This window comes from Triturus cristatus, chromosome 12, assembly GCF_964204655.1.
Source record: "Triturus cristatus chromosome 12, aTriCri1.1, whole genome shotgun sequence".
In the NCBI taxonomy this organism is placed as follows: Eukaryota; Metazoa; Chordata; class Amphibia; order Caudata; family Salamandridae; genus Triturus; species Triturus cristatus.
The window spans coordinates 84,343,592-84,363,846 of record NC_140595.1 but is presented as its reverse complement, the minus strand read 5'-3'; the positions used below and the strand labels follow the sequence as shown (position 1 = coordinate 84,363,846).

Sequence of the window (20,255 nt, the reverse complement as noted above, 5' to 3'; positions counted from 1 at the left end):
GGAACAAAGCGTTGCCCAAAGCTAAGACCGTGTATACTGCCCAATCTCACCAAATTCTGGCAACTGGGGAAATAAGTTACTTACCGGTCAAAATATTACGCCAGTGATACTTTTCCTTAGATTCATACACTTTAACAAAAACAGCCGAAACAAAGGACTGTTCTCAAATTGAGACTACCAGATCAGTGACTTTCACAACTCATTTCCGCATGCTGGCCGGTGTGGCTGGTCTCTTCCATTTGGTCAAAAAATTATTTTATATGTCCTCTGGAAGTAAATGAAAGGATATGATCCTCAGCTAGCCCTGAAATGACATCCCCAAAAAATAAAAATAAAAACTCACACGCCCACAACGACCTATTAATCCAGCTGTGGCCCGTGCAGGTAAGAGCGGTGGGGCGATTTCGACAGACCACGAAGGAAAATTAATTATTTGTTTAATTATCCCTCGTTGTAGTCTGTCCAAACTCAACCCCCCCCCCCCCCCACCCCCCAGCCCTACCGCTCTTACCTGCATGGGCCGCTGCTGTATTAATCATGATATGTTGTACAAGTTCAACTCTAGTCTAGGTTGAAAACAGATTTGCATACAAATTATGTGCAACAAATGTTTAAAGGAAAGCTTGGGGAAAGACGAGGAGTGAGACTCGAGAAAAGAGAAAGTCACTAGCACTGGCAGTGACAGCACTTTCGACGTGGTCACAGAAGGAGCAAACAATGCCAATCTTTACTGCACCGTCAGAGGCACATGCTGCATAAAGGCAAGGTCCAATGCAGTTGGACAGGGCCTACAGGCTAAAGCACTTACTGAATATCACCAGAATCTAAAAGGTGTTTTTCTTGATCACTCACTATCTCTCAGGTGGGGGTCATGCTGGCTGAATAAAAAAGAAAGTTAAGTAAACACTTTTTTTAAAAACTCAAGACAGTCTGGGACTCCTCCGAAAAATTAAGATTAGAGCTCCTAGAAGGGTGGAGGCTCTGGGCCAGAGCCCACCTTGCCCATGCTTTAAAGTCTCTGCAGGCGCGTCTGTGAACTTGTAAATGACCTTGACATATGGACTCTCTACAGTGACAAACTGCTAGGGTGTCTTCCAATTTCGGGTTGTGCACTGTTGGGGATATTTTAACACATTTTACACAGTGGCGGTTGTTTCTCTGTAGTTACATGGTTGTTTATAGTTTACACAGGAAGAGAGTTTTTTGTTTTGCTAATACCTTTCAGGCTGTTTGACGAATCTTTTTTTTTGTTAAAGTTCCCGAAGTTTTGGGCTGATCTTTCAAGCGGGGAACGAAACAAAGGGATAGACCTAAAACACTAACCCCCCCCCGCGTAATTTCCCATAGGATTTTGCTACTAGAAAGTACAAACGAACAGGCAGCGTAACAGTTGTATCTTTAGACATTTGTTATTGATTGATAACTAGTAGATAATCACAACTCTATTAGATCCAAGACGTTATACTACTTATGATTTTTGCTAAGGAGCAGAATGGTTCATAATAGGCCATACATTACATATATATAGGCAGTGCTTAATTTGTAAAATATTAAGTGCCTGGGCTCTGACAAGGAGGCCACTGCAGCTTGCACCACCCATCGCCCTTGTCATCACTGCCAAAACAACTACTAACCATCTCTCTTGCATGTAAATGCTACAGTTTAACTTATTCCAGGTCCCCAATGCTAAAGGGATGACTGGGGAGGTAGTTACGAGCATTTTTAATGTATATTATATTCCAATACAACCGTTGTTCTGCTCATCTCTAAATAAATGAGCAGCGCCACCTTGTGGTAGACTGTTCTAAGTTTGGTGTTGACAATCAGGTGCCAGTGCCGAGCACTGGAAACCAATTAAGTGCTGGTGCTGAGCACCGGAAAGCACCGGCTCAAATTAAGCACTGTATATAGGGTATGGAATTTTGAACTTGCATCACACATATTGCTTTATTCTATAGAAATGAGGCATACGTTTAACATCGTTTGTGTACACTTGGTAATATTTTATACCTGTATTTTTTATCTAGTAGCATCTATTTCATACAATATAGAGACAGACAAAAGGCCTTGAGAGAAGTAGGGAACCATAATGAGTGTGGCTTTTTTCCACTTTTCTCTCACAGAGCGGTGCCTCCCTTTTATCCCGAGCCGCAGCCAGCTGAGGTGAGGTCTTCTCTAGCGTTCCGGGTAAGACTGTTAAGCTTACTTACTATTGAATACAATAGATGACAATTATAGTGTCACTACAGTACAACTAATCGTTTGGTAACATGAGATTTTCTGTCACATTCAAGTACTATGCACACGTTTTAATTTTATTCTATTACAGATGCCACATGCATCATGTGGCTTTGCAGAGGAAGTAGAGCATAATCCTGAATACAGGTGACTAGGGTTGTATCTCTTCCAACCGTTTTATTTACTTCAGTTTTTCATAAATAACTAAAAGGAACTTTCTTTCACACTTCCAGTTGCTTAAGATTAGTTGTCCTGAAGAAGGCAAGGAAAAATGGTTTCCATAAATGCTGAAACATGTTGACCCGTTTAATACACTAGACAGTCATTCTTTACAAACTGTCGTTTGCACTGTTTTTAGGTTGGACTATAAGTGATATGATTAAAGGTTTGTTCTCTCTTAGCTCAATTTTAAATCACTTTTTCACACTTTTTTGCTCTGCATTTTCTCCCACACCGACCATTTACTCACCTCTGGACGTCTAATTAGTAGAACAACTTTGAGTGTTGTACTGATAACCCCTTGTCAAAACATCCTCGGGCTCCCCACTCCTTCTGAAGGGGTTGTAGCCCTTAGTGTCACAGCAAGAGGAGACCCAGATGATGAAGCATGTCACCACTGGTGAGTGATGGGAATCCGTCTTATAAATACGATTTTTCTACATAGGCAGTTACCAGGGAATGTGTGCATATTTTCTGTTTCAGATTTCTCATTATCTAAACGATTTAACTCAGACCCGTGGATATCAGTGTTGTATTAGTCATGTATTTGGGGTAGTTTATCCACGCCAGGTCTTTAAACATTGCCTCAGACCCTGTTCTAAACGGAGTGTTTATTTATTACCAATGAATTTCCCCATAGACACAGAAAGGGTTAACCCCTTTGGTGCATAAAGGCCTCAGCTGCTTTAATTTGGTCTGTATTGTCTCTTCATCCTAGTGGCCCTCACAACTGTACAGGTCTGCAGAATCATTTCAGGGCTGTAATCCCAGAACACGAAAGTCATATTTTCATAGAGAACTTTGAAGTATTTTTTGCATTTTACCAGTTTCAGATAAATGTTGAGCAGAGTACCCGGTTCTTCCACTATTTATTTTTTTTTTTTTTATTTTTTTTTTTTTTTTATTCCTCATATACCACCAGACGGGGAAGGGCAGTCCAAAAAAGGAAGCATCCTCCCCTCAACCCCCACCAGAAATAGTACGATTCCGATTTTAGGACCCTGGGGGGAGTGGGGGAGGAGTCTAACCTCTCTGGCATTTTACTGTTTGCTCAGTCCACTCCAACGTTTACTCACTGAGAGGCCCATTGATGATGTTAGAGATTGAGCCCCAACAGTGCCCAGGTAAAATCATCGGAATACTTCCATCATCTATTCCGCCAGGCCATTAAGGGTGCCCATACCTTTGCTTCACTAGAGGGGTCGCAGGCAATATCTGACTCACAGGTGAACATAATATGTTTCAAGCAATCTGAGAAGATAGGTGCCTTCTCGTTTTTCCACGCCCTACATATTTCTCGCCTTGCTAACAACATAATATAAAAAATAAGTTTAGAATCAGTGGCACATATTTGATAATTGTTAACTAACCCAAACAAAATTGTCTTTGGATTTAAGGTAAGTTGTACATTTAATACTGCTGCAGTGAATTCACCTAATCTAGCCCAATATTGCGCCAACGAAGGACAATCCACAAACATATGTATGTCATCAGCGGCGAGCAATCTACAACGAGGGCACCGATGTTCCAGATTGGTGAATCTTACAAGTTTCTTTGGTGAGATATATACTCTATACAGGGTGAACAGATGGTTCCTTTTAAGTGCAGCTGGCTTAACCACATTATGTAGCATAGCAAAGGAATCCTCCCACAGCTCCTTAAGATTATTATAATCCAAATCAATCTGTTCGCCCCATATTTTTAAGAGTTCAATCTCCGGAATTTCATCTGCTCCCATCATGACCCAATACCAAAATGCCAACTCTCTTTTCCAGGTCCCTTTCTTGCTTACCAGGTCAAAGCTTGAATTAGATGTACAAGACACCGGCGCGTGAATAGCCCACCAACCTGATAGTTGATAATATTTGAACCTGGTGAGAGAACCCTCCGTCAGGGTATAGAGAGAATCCCAATCAATGAAGTGTGTATCCTTTAGAAGATCTCCCCAATGTGTAATACCGGCCAACCTCAAAGGGCGAGCTAGCTGATCTTTCAAACACTCTGGGGTCCCTGGTGAGTCCCATATCGGGGCCTGGGGAGCATAATAGGGGATTCCCAACTTTTTCCTGAAAAAGACCCAGTTCTTTAGGGCAGCCAACAGAATCTTCAATCTAACTTTTTTAAAAAACCTGGGATCACCAAATTTGAACAGAAAGTATTCCTGACCCTGGGGTAGATTGTGTAACAAAGCCTGAAATAGGGAGCCTAAAACAGTAGTGTCTGCCTTATCTGCCAATCGTCTGAAGTTTTTAAATTGGAACGAGTGACAGTAGATAAGTAAATCTGGAAGAGCAAGGCCCCCAACTTTTAATTTTCTCGTCAATTTTTTCCAAGATATTCTCGGCAGTTTGGAGTTCCAAATAAATGAACCTATTTTTCCCTGCAATTTAGCTATGTCTTTTTGATCAAAAGATAACGGAATAGAATTAAATAAAAAGGTAATTTTAGGCAAAATAGTCATTTTCACAAGGTTCACTCTGCCAAATATATTAAGCGGAAGCCCAGACCAACGTTGAAGGAGATGACAGATTTCCTTATAAACTCTATCGAAATTGATTTTAGTTGTCTGATTTATATCTTGAACTAGATATATTCCCAGATATCTCATCTTAGATTTGACATCCAAATGTTCCTCTACCGAATTCCACTGCATAAGCTCGGTTTTATCTCTGTTTATTTTATAACCGGAGATTGCCCCAAAGTCTTCTGCCCATGCAAAAAGTCTAGGGACGGCCTCTTCTGGGTTTGGTGTGAACATTAAGAGATCGTCCGCATAGAGAGCAAACTTCAACTCCAAACTCGCGATATTAAAAGGTTTGAAAGTCGAGTCAGATCTCAACTTAACAGCTAAAGGCTCGATATACAAATTAAACAAAAGAGGGGAAAGGGGACATCCCTGTCTAGTGCCACGGAATATGTATACCCACTCAGTGAGAAAACCATTCACTAAAATTTTTGCTTTGGGACTAGAATATAGGGATCGGATCGAGGCTATAAAGTTCAATGGCATACCAAATGCAGCTAATGTTTCCCAGAGGTAAAGCCAACTAACTTGGTCGAAAGCCTTTGCGGCATCAATGGCCACAATAGTTAGGGGAGACTTTTCATTAGTCGCTACATCTATGGCAGCGATGGCCTGAAATGTAAGTTCATTTAACTGCCTACCCGGCATAAATCCTCTTTGATCACTATGGACCACTGATTTAATAACCTTGGCCAATCTCGTTGCCAATACACCTGCAAAGATTTTATAGTCAGTATTCAGCAGCGAGATTGGCCGATAGGATTCAACCATCAGAGGGTCCTTATTAGGTTTTAATATCAAAGTCACTGTTGCCTCAGACCATGTTTGTGGTACAGCCTCGCCAGAGCGGTGTATTTTATTAAATAAGGTTGTAAGAATTGGTACAACTAATTCTGGGTTTATTTGATATGCCTCAACTGGGAGGCCATCCGGACCCGCTGCTTTGCCTTTTGCCATGCTCTTTAATTGATTATAAACTTCACCCTCCTTGATTGGTGAACTCAAAAAGACCCTATCTGCTTCTGTAAGATGTGGTAATACTAGTTGGTTAAGCCACTTTTCAGCCTTCTCCGAAGAGAGGTCTCCTTGTTCTGCATACATCTTTGACATATAACTATGAACTTCTTTTGATATCTCATGGTTGTTATAAGTCGAAGTCCCTGAGTCTTGTAGGATCAAACTCCCAATTTGATTCTTGGCTCGATCTGTTCTGGCCTTCCAGGCCAGGAAACGACCACACTTCTCCCCATAAGAGAAATTACTTAGCCTGCTCGCATTCCATCTTTCCTTAATGGCTTTATCGAGGAGAGCCTGATATTCTGCTTTTAAGGAATTTAACTCATTCAGTAATACATCCAGACTAGGATATTGCATTAGGGAGGCTAATTGAAATTGTTGTTCTTTCAACTTAATCTTTATAAGGGAGTCAGCTTCTGCTTTCCTTTTGTCCCTATTTCTCTTGATCGTGAGTGTGGTTATTATCGCCCTCATAAAGGGCTTAAAGGCCTCCCATACAATCTGGGCACTTGCTGAACCACAGTTGAATCTAAAATATTCTTCCAACTGTGTGGATAGTTGTAATTTTACTTCGTCTGTTTGTAACAGTGATCTATCAAGAGTCCACCTTCTCAATTGTACTTCTTTTACGAGATTGACTGTTAATTCCACTGAAGAGTGATCCGAGAGTAGAGCGGGAATATAAGAGGAGGAGACTACTTGGGGAAGAAGCATCTGATCTATCAGAAAAAAATCAATCCGGGAATGATGCCTGTATCTATGACTATAAAAAGAATAGTCTCTACCCGTAACATTCCTAGTCCTCCAAATATCCAGTAAATTGAAGTCCTTCATTACGTTCTTAAGTTCTAATTTTGTTTTGGGAAGAGAAGCGGCAGTGGCTCTAGAGGTCCTATCCAAGTTTTTATCGAAAACCAAGTTGAAGTCACCCCCCAAAATAATAGGGGCACTTAAATTGAAGAGAGATGATTTCAAATTGGCCAGATGTTCCGGACAGTCCTGATTGGGGCCATAATAGACTGCACATGCTAGAGGACAACTATCTACTTTTAACTGAGCAGAGAGCCATCTGCCTGACGTGTCCGTGTCATGGTTCTCTATTCTAATATTACTATTTCCTCGAATTAATATCGCTACCCCTCTTGTACTTCCACTTTGACGAGAACACAGGAGATCCTGAACCCAGCTCTGTTTCTCAAAGGCAATCTTGCATTCTTGAAAATCCAAGTGGGTTTCCTGTAGAAGGCATATATGAGCTCCTGAGTTTTTCAGAAATTCGCAGACTCTGTTAAGTTTCCTCCCATCTCTTAATCCATTCACATTCCAACTGATTATTTTAGTTTTATTTAGAGGATTCATTATTCCAGAGAGTAAATTTTCTTATGCACCAGACGATATAGAAATCTGACTTATATGCACAAAAAGTATTAAATAATTTACTACAACTCATGCTGCTGGCTCTATGAGGAAATGTTTTATTTATTTTTTCCACCCACCCTATCCCCCCCCTCCACCACCCACCACCCACCATGAGGAACCCCCCCACGACTACCATGGCGATGATAATCGCCTGTTTGAGAGGCCCCGTTTTTCGTACAGAGCCCACCACTCTCAATTACACATATTTTACTTAGCCAGTGACCCACTAACCTAGTTACTATTATATAATCCCTTATATCTACACACGCACCTTATATATGTTGTATACATATATATATATATTTTTATTTACTTCTTTTTTTTTTTTTTTCCCAGATATTGTGCATAAATCATAAATGGATGTCTTTTTTTTTTTTTTTTTTTGGGATATGTCGCTATTATTGCTATTAAAGTGGTAGTCTCTATTAAACCTCCTTCATGCGAGATATAAAGGTATCAACCTCCTGAACGGAGGAAAGGTTGTGTGTCTTATTTCTCCATACCACTCTTAGGGCAGCGGGGAACTTCATCATCACCTGTGCTCCCAGGCTTCTTAACTCAGACATTCGAGAGCCCAATTCCCACTGTCTTTGAGCTGTAACGCTGCCCACGTCAGAACGTATTAAATATTTGACGGAGTTGATATGCAGTGATGTTCTTCCACTATTTATCATACAAAACAAATTAGCCAATACTCTCAGTAGAACATATGTTCTAGTGACTAAGATCTGACCTAGAGACCCAGTGTCCTGAGGCTTCCAGCTCCTTCAGCACTTTGAGAGCAAAAAATTGTATAAATCGCTTATCTTTCAGTGATTGAAGACGTAAATGTGTACAGTGTTCGCGCAATGCAATGTACACATTAATAACATCCCAATTAACATAGTCCTACTACCCATCGAATGGGAGTTTCTACACTATGGTCTCAACCTGACTCCGTACACCACATTAATAAACCAGGTACAGCACCTCATGTTTGCGATGCTTATAGAATAATGTTCTTTGAATACTGCTCTGCACAGTGCTTAATTTGAGCCAGTGGGTTCCGGTCCTTGGCACCGGTACTTAATTGTCAACACCAGCACTTCTGCCACAAGATGGAGCTGTTTGTCCAATTTAGAGATGAGCACACAACAGTTCTTTATTAATTCAATGTACATTCAAAATTACAAATACCTGCTGCTCAAGCCATTCTTAAAGCTTTTGGAGCCTGGAATAGTCTGATTTGTCACACTTGAGGAGTGTGTTGGTGAGTAGTTGTGTTAGTACCGTCTTTGGCATCGCTGGCATGGGCAATTAGTAATTCAAACTGTGGTGTCCTCCTGGCGAGGGCCCTGGCATTTATTTTTATTTATTTTTACAAATTAAGGACTGGCTCTGGAGTTGGTCCTCACTAAAACCATTCTTACAATATCTGAAAAAAGTAAAAGATAATTAGGTTCAGAGTTGGATGCATGATAGGGAAGTGAGAAGAGGCCAGGAGTGTTCCAATGGAAATGGTGATTACATCACTGCTAGCCAGCCAGACTCAGTGTTTTATTTCCTGCATTTCTCAGCATTTGAAGAAGGCGATCACGCCGATGCATGCCGATCTCCAGCACTTGAAAAAGGCAATGACGCCGAAACATGTTGTGCAGAGGGAATAGTGACTGCGGAATAAAAATCTTTTAACAAATGTGACCCCGTGAGTGTTTCCGATTTTTCATGGAGGTTGCTGACAAGCTAGTGAGTTCCTGCCTTCGCTGTGGGGAAGAGCACCCGCCCTGAGTTTGGAGCAAGTGGCAGGAGAACGTAAACAATGTAACTCAAAAGCTCCTGAACCGCCGCTAAAGGACCTTCCCAGTCGCCTATGGAGAGGGCGTGAGTTATTGAACTCGTGGTGTCGCGGTTATACAACGGACACCTGCTGGGACATCATGGTTTTTCATCGAGCGGCTGCGGCGAAGTGAGAAGAGGAGTACAGAAAACATTTACTGAGAAGAAAAAATTAGAAACGGCAGGAAGTCAACACAAGGCGTTAACAACCTTTCCTGCTCTACGAAGCACATGTTGCAGATCAAAGTGCAGGTAGGGCTGCCAGATCACTCTATATCCACTCCTGTGCTTTCGTTTGACAGATTTCTACATTTCCTTAATGTTATGTTATGTTATGTTATATTGTGTTTATATAGCGCACGGCTACTCAGAAAGAGTGTCCCGGCGCTTTCCACATGCAGCTCAGTGTAAAATAACACAACAGACCAATAACAGACCACAAGACAAAAAGGAGAAAAGAAAACCTAAAGGTTAAAAAGCCAAGTCTTCAGGCTCTTCCTAAACTGAAGCAAATTAGAAGTGCTGCGTAAAACCAGCGGAAGCGAATTCCAAAGCTGAGGGGCCTTGAGGCTAAAAGAGCGCCCCCCAGTGCGGGCCTTCCTCACACGCGGAACCACGGCTATGAAAAGAGATTCTGACCGCAGTGAACGGGCTGGACGGTAAAAAGACAGCCTCCGTTGCAAATACCTAGCGCCAGAGCCAAAAAGTGCTTTATGCATCAGCGTCAAGGATTTAAACATAATCCGCTTCCGGATTGGCAACCAGTGAAGCGTCTGCAGCAGCCCGGATACTCGTGCTCGCCTGTGAAGGCCAAAAATGGCACGAGCGGCAGAGTTCTGCGCCACCTGCAGGCGCTGGACCAAATAATCCGGGAGGCCAAGGAAGAGGGCGTTCGCGTAATCCAGCCTGGATCCAATAAGAGCTTGCACAGTGATCCGCCTGTGCTCCACAGAGAGCAATGGTAGAAACTTGCGGAGCATCTTCAAAATGCCAAAGCAGGTGCCAGCCAGACCAAGAACATGCGCTCTCAACATAAGCTTATTGTCCAGCTTGACTCCCAGGTTTTTGGCAACCAGCGATGACTGTGCAGGAGGACACATATCCAACGGCCACCATTCCTGCCACTCCGGGTCGGTAGCACAGCCGAAGAATAAAACCTCCGACTTGCTGGAATTGGCCTTCAGGCTATTCCGCTGGAACCAGTCGAAGACCATTCCCAAGCACCCCCGAATACTCTCTCCATCAAACCATCAAATGCCTGATCTTTTCCGCAGGTGAAGAGGAGTTGCGCGTCATCTGCGTATGACACGATCTGGGCCCCATAAGCCTCCACCAGGGGCGCCAGAGGGGACATGAAGATGTTGAACAACGTCGGGCTCAACACAGAACCCTGTGGAACTCCGACTCCCAATGGCGGCATCTCAGCGAAGCTCTGGGAAACCCAGATCGTCTGGCGGCGGCCCTCAAGAAAAGATGTAAACCATTTGAGCACCGTCCCCCTAAGGCCGATGTCATGGAGCCTGGCGAGGAGCGCCACATGGGGGACGGTGTCAAAGGCCGCCGACAGATCTAACATGACAAGCATGGCCTTGCCTCCAACATCCAAAGTCTCGCGAATGACCTCCGAGACCTCCAGCAGAGCCGTTTCCGTACTTAAATTAGGACGGAATCCGGATTGGGATGGATGAAGTAGATTGTTTGTTTCTAAGAAACCAGACAAGATGCCATGCACATGTTTCTCTGTGATCTTCGCCAGAGCCGGGAGAAGAGAAATTGGCCTGTAGTTGGCCAGGACCTCGGCATCCAAACCGGGCTTTTTCAGGAGGGGGATCACCATCGCCCTTTTCCAGGTGTGTGGGACACTCCCCTCCCTCAAGGAGGCATTGAGAAGGGGGTTGACCAGTGGGTTCACCATCGCCGCCATCCTGGCCAAAAATTTGGCAGGGCAGGGGTCTAACGGCGAGCCCGATTTAAGGCTGGCCAGCAGCAACAGGGACGCATCGCTAGAAACAGATGGAAAGTCCGACAGCACAGCAACAGGCGTGGACGATGGAACGCGTCCCGCCCCGGAGCCGCAACACCCCTTCTCCAACCTCTCCAAGAAGGAGGCCTGAATCGCCTTGATCTTATCTGTAAAGAAGCTGGCAAGATCACACGCCCACGAGTCAGGTGAAACTGGAAGGGGCAAGTTGGAGCTGGGGGTCGTGAACTCCTTCACCACAGTGAAGATCTCCTTACAGGAGTTCACCGACGCCTCAATCCTCCTAGCAAGATATTCCTTCTTTGCACACAGGATGTCCCGGTGATAAGCCTTCACAGCCGACCTATAGGCGAGTTTGGCCTTCCCGTCATACTGAAGGCGCCAGGCCCGCTCAGCAACCTTACATTGGCTGCGAGCCACGCGCAGCGCCTCCGTAAACCACGGCGCCGTATTGCCGTGGACCGGGGGGCCGCCCTGGGGGCAAGATCATTCAACCTTTCAGTCAGCCACAGCTGCAGAGCCTCAGTGTCCCGTTCCAAATCGCCCGAGAAGGGGCATGGATGATCCACAAGCGCCTGCTCCAGCATATCGGGCGTCACTCTATGCAACGCTCTCACAGCTGGTCTGGGCAGTATGGGGGCGCTGCTGTTCGTTCGCCCGTTCTCCAACACGGAGAACCTAATCAGCCTGTGATCCGTCCAGAGCACGGGCAGGGTTTCAATATCAACAATCGGGACCGACGAAAACACTTGGTCCAGGGTATGCCCTTTCTCATGTGTAGGCCCCATCACAAAAGGTACAAGGCCCAGCGGGGATGTGATATCCAGCAATTTAGTTGAGTCCGAATCGTCCGCCACGTCAAGATGGAAATTGAAGTCACCCGCCACCACACAATGCTGTGTGGACAGCACCAGTTCGGAAATGGCCATCTGCAGGTCATCCAGAAAGGAACCCACAGGGCCAAGCGGCCTATATACCAACAGCCCCTTCAGAGCTTGGCACGGGGACAGTCTGAGCGTAAAGGCAAGGGACTCGGAACCCCCGATGGGATTCAGGGGGAGAACTGAGCAGGACACGCTCTTCTTCACCACCACAGCAACCCCGCCACCCCTTCCCTTCGCTCTGTCCTGCCGGAAGATATTATACGCCGGAGGAATGGCTGAGAAAATGTCCGGATTGGACGCCTCGCCCAACCAGGTTTCAGTCAGTAGAAGACATAATGGATTTTCCCTGACAAGGAGATCATAAATGTACAGGGCATGGCTACCTACTGACCTCGTATTGAGCAGCAGGCACAGATGTTTAACACGAGCCACTGCTGGACGGTGACAGGAGTCCACACAGGCGACCAGCCACAGCCCGGGCAACGCCGTTTACCCTTGACACGGCCCGGGAAAACAGAGCGACAAGAACAATAAACAGTCTGCAGGGCGCGCAGCGTCGCTGAGGTGTAACAGATCATCCTCGTCCGAGGCTTACCGGGCCGCAGTCCACCGCCGCCTCCGGGACGCTGACGGGCGCAGACGGGCAGGACTCCGGCACGACTCAGGCTAAGCGAAGGCGTCCACTTGCGCGTCCCGCTGCGCGGGAAAAAGCGACTTTAAATAGGCGCTCCAATAAGCCCTTAGCGCGCGAGTCCGCTCCAAGATGGCGGCCGCCGCCGGATCAAGTGCCCCAATCCAAAATGGCGCCCACCAAAGTTCGCCCCCGGGACCCGGACCCACCAAAGTGGTGGTGCTTCTGGCAAAAATGCCTTCTTTTAAATGCAGTGAGGGGAATAAGGAGCGCGAGCTGCAAGCGAGAACTTAAAAACAGGGGTAAGTTCAACACAATCTCAAACACAAATACAAAACAAGGAAATGCTAAAAAACACAGCGCTAATGCAAGCGCAAGCGCAGCAGTGTGGTAGCCAGTAGAGACAGCCGCCGCACAGAGGACCGCCTTAAATAGGCGCTCCAATAAGCCCTTAGCGCGCGAGTCCGCTCCAAGATGGCGGCCGCCGCCGGATCAAGTGCCCCAATCCAAAATGGCGCCCACCAAAGTTCGCCCCCGGGACCCGGACCCACCAAAGTGGTGGTGCTTCTGGCAAAAATGCCTTCTTTTAAATGCAGTGAGGGGAATAAGGAGCGCGAGCTGCAAGCGAGAACTTAAAAACAGGGGTAAGTTCAACACAATCTCAAACACAAATACAAAACAAGGAAATGCTAAAAAACACAGCGCTAATGCAAGCGCAAGCGCAGCAGTGTGGTAGCCAGTAGAGACAGCCGCCGCACAGAGGACCGCCTTAAATAGGCGCTCCAGTAAGCCCTTAGCGCGCGAGTCCGCTTCAAGATGGCGGCCGCCGCATCAAGTGCCCCAATCCAAAATGGCGCCCACCAAAGTTCGCCCCCGGGACCCGGACCCACCAAAGTGGTGGTGCTTCTGGCAAAAATGCCTTCTTTTAAATGCAGTGAGGGGAATAAGGAGCGCGAGCTGCAAGCGAGAACTTAAAAACAGGGGTAAGTTCAACACAATCTCAAGCACAAATACAAAACAAGGAAATGCTAAAAAAAACACAGCGCTAATGCAAGCGCAAGCGCAGCAGTGTGGTAGCCAGTAGAGACCCTCTAATATCTACTGGAATTACAATAAAGTAGCGGGGGTCTATCTCAAATGCGGTTTCATTTTTCCCTTTGGCTTCCTACTGCGAAGCTATTTTCAATTTAAACTAAACCTCAGTTTCACAACAATTTGTCTGAATTCCGCACTATGGAGAATTTGGCTAATTCAGACTCCCCTGATAGACACTAAACCTCATATTAATTGAAGGCATTGCTATGGTTATGTCAACGAAAATCCACAAATTAGTTTACAGTACAATCCTCGTGTTAATGGCTTCTCCGGAAGTGCTAATAATATTGTATCAAAATAATATACAACACTATATCTGAATTACTCACTAGACTCCTATCAGCACGGATTAGAACCTCCATGACGTTTCTCACTATACGCCCGTGTCCTTTACCGCCACCTCTTTATGCCTATAGCCTGGACAAATAAGCCGCGTCACATATGTTTATTGTCTGAAGAGCACATTCAGTTCACATGTACTGGTCTGAAATAGAACCATTGCTTAAACATAGTAAAATTATTATGCATTGGTCATTCATTAGGATTGAAGGCTTTTTGTCGGAACTTGACCCCACACTTATTAGCGATCTTGGTGTTTAGTAAACCATACACATCGCATTTCAATAAGGGGCTGGTTCTCCCTATTTCGGACTCAAGGGGAAAATCAACTTTGCCAGAAAGCACAGAGAGAGTGGGAAAATGAAGAAGGGTTGCATATTTCTATTATAGATTGGCCTCAGAATAATAAGTTTAATAGCTCCTTGTTGAAAGCGGCTAACTTCAAGCAGAGGCAATTTTATTCTAAATGGCTGCTGCGCCGCACTGCGGATTTTTTGCAGAAAATTAATCCCTAGATCTCATGAAATTGCTTTCTGTGTAATTTAGAGGGGGAGGGGGGGGGGGGGGGAACTGGACCCATACTATCTGTGGGTGCCCGAAATTAGATGGATCCTGGGAGAGTATTAACAAATACTGCCAGGACACACTGAAAGTCCCACAGATACTGGGTACTCAGACAATGGTTTTAAGATAGTCCACAGATTTATCAGCAACTATCTTACAAAAAAAGACCCAGATATTTATCTTGGTCCTGGCTGCTTGGTCGCTGCTCCTGCAGAGGTGGAGATCGGTGGATATTCCAACTTTTACACAGTTATTAAGTAAATTAAGCAGGATTAAGGGGCATGAAAGAGAGTATGCTCTAAGAGCAGGCTCCTATAAGAAGTTTAAGGCTCTCTGGGAGAACTCGGGTTAAAAGTAGTTTGGGGTTGCTACGATGTTGGAACAGATATGCGTTAAGAACACTGTTAAATCAGTCGTATAATTATTGATGTGAATTATTGCACTTTATAATCGTTGTGGTTTTTACTGTGTATGGTGTTAAACACTGATTCTCACTATATGGGCATGCTGCTTGTGGCACCAATGTATTCCTTCCTTTTAATGTCTTTTGTATTAACGATTTATGAACAATCTCCAAATAAAAAAATATATTAATATTTTGTAATAACCTCCATTATCCACACAGATCAAGCAGGATTTATGCCGGGATGGGCGACACGACTGAATCTCAGGCGGCTGCACTTGCGGCTAGACAGACTTAAAGGAGACTGAGAACCCGGGCCATAATGTCAGTGGATGCTAAAAAGAAGCAGCTGATTTCAGAGAGTGGCGAGTCCTACTTGGGACCCTGAAACTGTTTTGTCTTCTGCCCAGAGTCCTGCACATGTGCAGCCCTTTTATACAAGGCGCCCACAGCAGTGAGGATGGTCAACCGGGAGATGTTAAAGACATTTGCTTTGGTGAGGGGTACGAGACAGGGGTGTCCACTATCAACCCTTCTATTTGCATTGTGCCTAGAACCGCTGGCAAGCGGGGTGCAGTGTAGAGCCAACATAGCGGGTTCCCTCAAGGTGACAAAAGACCCAGAAATGATAAGAGTGTGTGCAGATGAGGCTCTTGTATACCTTCCGGATCCAGAGATATCGCTCTAAGCCGTGCGGTCAGTAACGTGCAGCTTTGAAGCCTACTCGGGCTACCGTATCAACTAGGAGAAGTCAGTTGTATGCCAAACGGGCAACTGGGTGGGCCTGGACAGATCGAAGGGTGCCTTACGAGTGACACAGGTGGGCTTCAGGTAATTAGGATTCAAAATCACAATAGAGAAGAAACTGTTTCTGGAATTGAACCTAGACCGGGTCATAGGGGAATTCTTAGAAGACACCGAGAGGTGGTGCAAACTCCCACCAATGCTTATGGACAGAGACGCTCTTTTTAAAATGATCACTATCTGATCACTATCTAAACTGCTCTATGTGCTGCAAAACAACCCCTTCCCAATACCGGACACGTGTTTTGATAGAACAGACAAACCACTCTGAACATTGCTCTGGGACGGGGCACCTCAAGAACAGCCTTACGTACACATCGTTCTGTAAGGGGGCCTGGTACTCCCAGATAGGAGAGCACATTACAGGGCTATTCTACTCCAGGTCATCAGTGAGTGGGGATATACCCCACATAATGAGCCAGTGACTAGAATGGAAAGAGGCGAAATGATGGTGGCAACGCACATACATTATCTACATGGGAAGAGAGACAGGAAACGTTTGCCCACACAGAACCAGGCAACCTTGAAAGCATGGTATGACACAACTTAAGTCATGGGCTGGCATGGGCAAACACACCCTAGCCACACCCTTATGGAAGAGGATGATACTGAAAGAATTCGACAAAGTCACCAGGTTTCATCAATGGGAGCAGAACGGATTAGCAACACTAGGTGATGTAATAGAAGGAGGATGGTAAAAATGTTTGAGCATCACAGCAGGAAAAAAACTTGGTGCCTGAGTAGTTTAAATATCCAAAACTGTCGCATACCCTTAGAGCAGAGGGGCTTCTCAGGCCGGATATCCCAGAACACAGCCTGCTCGAAAACCAGGCGCTCGGGGCTCGATCACCCAAAAGTCGGTGTGCTAGCTTTATCGAGCTAGAATTACCATCACTCCTCACAATCTCAGGAGTCCCCGAGATAGATGGGAAGACTGATCTGGGTCACCTGAAGACGTTGACTGGGAAGCAGCCCTGATGCACCCCACAGAGTTTGCTATTAAAGCCAGTCTGAGACTGATTCAATTCAACACCCTACACAGGACATACTATATATATATACCAGGTCCAGGCGATTTAAAATGGGAAGAGCGGAGGAACCCCACTGTCTAAGATGTGGCATTCCTGCATGCAATCTTGTGCTGTTTTGTGCCAAAAACTAGTTCAAAAAATAAAAAAACTTGAAATATGAGGTTGTACCTACATGGTGTGATCTTTAAAGCTAAAATGTAAGCTTTCAGTACAAAGGACTTAATTTCAAGAAACTCAATTGATGTCTTGTCAAATTCACCTTCTCTAGACCTCAATGCAAGCGAAGATGCAGAATCATCCTTCGCCATTTTTGGGGGGGGCTATAATTCATATTAGGAGTATGAGACAGCATAGTAAAGCCTGGCCAATCAACAGAAAGTTTAATACCCTGCTGAAGCAGTCGAGCACCTCCAGAAGCCCCATCTAGCCTTCCGAGTCCTCTACTCAACTTCTCCAACATTTACAAGGTCACTTCCCAGCTTCAGCTCTAATGATTCTCTTGATCCCTGTATTGGTTCGATTTTTAGTCGGAGATGAGGCATGACCATTGCTACTGTTATCCACTAAGACAGACAGACAGATAGATCGAAACCTGAACCAACAAGCACCGGTGCCTCCTTCCCTTATGACAAAACCAAGTGTTCGGTAAGGTAAGTGGCAGCCTCCTATAGTCATTGTTCAGAGGCATGCAGCTAAACTGGTACTGAGCTTGTGGCATGTTACTAGACAGGTTTGCCCCATGACCAAAAGATCCAGTCCTGCCACATTCTCCACTCTGGGAACAAATTCTTTGTTTCCCTTCTCAAAAACTAAAGGCAGAGGCACGGGCAGTCACTGGATTAAAAAACCCACTACCAAATCAAACACGCGCCCAAATCGTAGTCAAACCATGCTCCAACTTTGCTGACCACCGACAGACCTCGAACAATCGCGGCTTGTCCATGAACATTGAAACGGTGAGTGCTGGCAAGGTATTAGGGAGAACAGAAAACAGCTTTTTAATACGAAGGCATGTCAACTAGACAGGCTCTTTAAATCCACACCTTTCTAATAGCAGCAGAATTAAAAGAACACATTGTTCCATTTCTGGCACGTTTAACAGGATCACAGGCAGGGGGAACAAAGCACTAAGTGCTGACAAAGTTGATCAGCCAAAAATAACCGAGTTTCAATTCTCTTATGAACGCGAAATGCCAAGGCAAATACATGAAGCCACGGACCAGCTTAATTTAACGAGCAAGACACAGTGGCAACTGTGTCAGAGCATCACATCTTATGCCCGGTCTATTTTCTAATCTGTGATCATGTTATGTGAAGCTTAGGTTCGTGTTACTTTGAAGCTATTCTCAAGGTGCACTGAACACATCCACTGTGTTTAATGAATAGGTCATGCCTGCTGGTAGTAATTAAACAATCTTAAGCATTGAAGGCAGACTTGAAAACACATTTCACTTTTTCTAATTTTTATGTATTCTGCTTCATACAAATAAATTTAAAACTTGAAAGGTCGTAATTTTGTCCTACTATTCCCCTTCACTCTTTTTAGGTCTCGCCTGTTCCGAGACATTTTGTTATTAGCTTACATTAGGCTTAGAGCCCGCCCATGACTCAACAGTTGGCTGCACTGCCGCTTTCAATTGCTTGCTTCAGATTCGTTAGAGCACATGGGCTTCAATTCCCCTTCTTGAGTTTGTCCCTCCCCTGAAGCAGGAACCCATTACTTGTGTCCTTCCACTGCTCCGTTTTCAGGATTTACTTCTTTTTTCTGTTTAAGCACTCATGTTTTCCTGCTCTCCCCCTTGTATACGTCTATCTCTCTGCCATACTCGCTGCCCATATGCTTCCCTTCTACCCATGTATGCTTATCACACCCGCCTTGTAGTTTTTTCACTCATGTGCTGCCCCCGCCTTTGTGTGCTTACCCCAGCAGCACAGGTTGCGTTTTGCCTGTGTGCTTTTCCCCCGTTGCGTCCCAATTTTGTAGGTGCTGCCCCGTACACCTGTGTTGCTTCATGCACCCTTGCTGTTCCTCCCTCCTTTGTTTTGCTTCCTCACTCCACAGTGTTGTCCTGCTGTTGCTTCTCCCTCATCCTTGTTGCTTTCCACACCTGCGCTACTTTTTTCTTTAATCAAACTCCGATAGGTAAACAGAAAAAATAATTTCCATAATTTTGTAGCACTGTCCATGCCTGCTACGTGTACCTACAAAATGAAACGGCCAGCTACATAAGGCTTTGTGTTTTTAAAATCATTCTGCACAGCATGGGGGATGCTGTACAGCATGGCTAGAACCATTGGAAAAGCAAACCGGTTTTAAAGGAGAGACCTAGTGGCTTTGCCAAAGCTTGTTATTCTTAATGGCGGCCCCAACTGTTTACCAACCGTGGCCTTATAGGATACCATTATCAATTTTGGAGTATTCAAAGTAAATGTTAATATCTCTTTGTCAGTATTTCTTTGTATGTAGTGTAGAACGGATTCAGAGCTCCTTTCCGTAATCAAAAGGTTGTAGTATCCTTGGCTCATTTGATAATCGTCCATCGGTGTCTCCCGAAAATAATAATTAAACAAGCATTTCCAATGCAAAAGGTATCACATTTTTGTGAGTTAGAACTATTGCCGTTGTAAGCCATGGGTGAGGAAAGTTACAAGTAAAGAGAACAGGGCGAAGAACATTAAATGTATTAATAACTGTAAAACTGAGGAAAATATGAGAAACAGCATGCATGTGGGGATCTATATTAAATTATCCAACAACTGTGCATTAAAATAGAACGCACATAACTAGATCAAAATCCATTAATTAATTCCATCTGGCAATAGATCAGGTCTACGGACTACATGCAGTCGCCACTGGGACCTCCAACTGATCTCGAGCTGCCTGCATCGGCACCTGCCACACTCGCACAATTACAGGAAGCAGGCAAGCTGCACAGAGGACCAACCTAGCCTGCTGGCAAATTACTTCCAGCCAATCGGGGAGAGATATATTTAGTGTTGTGCTGCACTCCCCCGGTCGCCTTTGCTGGGGGAGGGGCCGCGGGGAGGGCCTCGATCTTGTATCTGGGCCCCGCGCGCAGCGCATGAATGAGGGACAGACTCAGTGATTTGGTCGGGCGCGAACTCCCGAGCGTTCGCCAGACCCTTTATTTATACTTACGCGCTCACGTCTCTCACGTGAGCGCAAGTCGCGCAATGTCGGCCGCGCTCTAGCCGGAGGCTAGAGCGCTAACTGTAACATCCCTCTCCAACTCAGTTCCTGATGACAGTTCAAACATTATTCTGCAGTGT

General features: G+C 45.1%; 1 protein-coding gene and 1 long non-coding RNA gene across 2 annotated transcripts in view; one reads left to right on the top strand and one right to left on the bottom strand.

Annotated features, from left to right (window-relative positions):
* Positions 1-18,259, top strand: part of LOC146772654 (uncharacterized) — a 249,458-nt gene extending 231,199 nt beyond the window's left edge. The window contains exons 2-3 of the long non-coding RNA XR_014971914.1: positions 2,124-2,187; positions 15,352-18,259. This is a non-coding gene — a long non-coding RNA (uncharacterized LOC146772654). The remainder of the gene's footprint in view (positions 1-2,123; positions 2,188-15,351) is intronic.
* EFNA4 (ephrin A4) overlaps positions 1-20,255 on the bottom strand; it is a 202,896-nt gene that overhangs the window by 29,743 nt on the left and 152,898 nt on the right. The gene's annotated exons all lie outside the window — the stretch shown is intronic.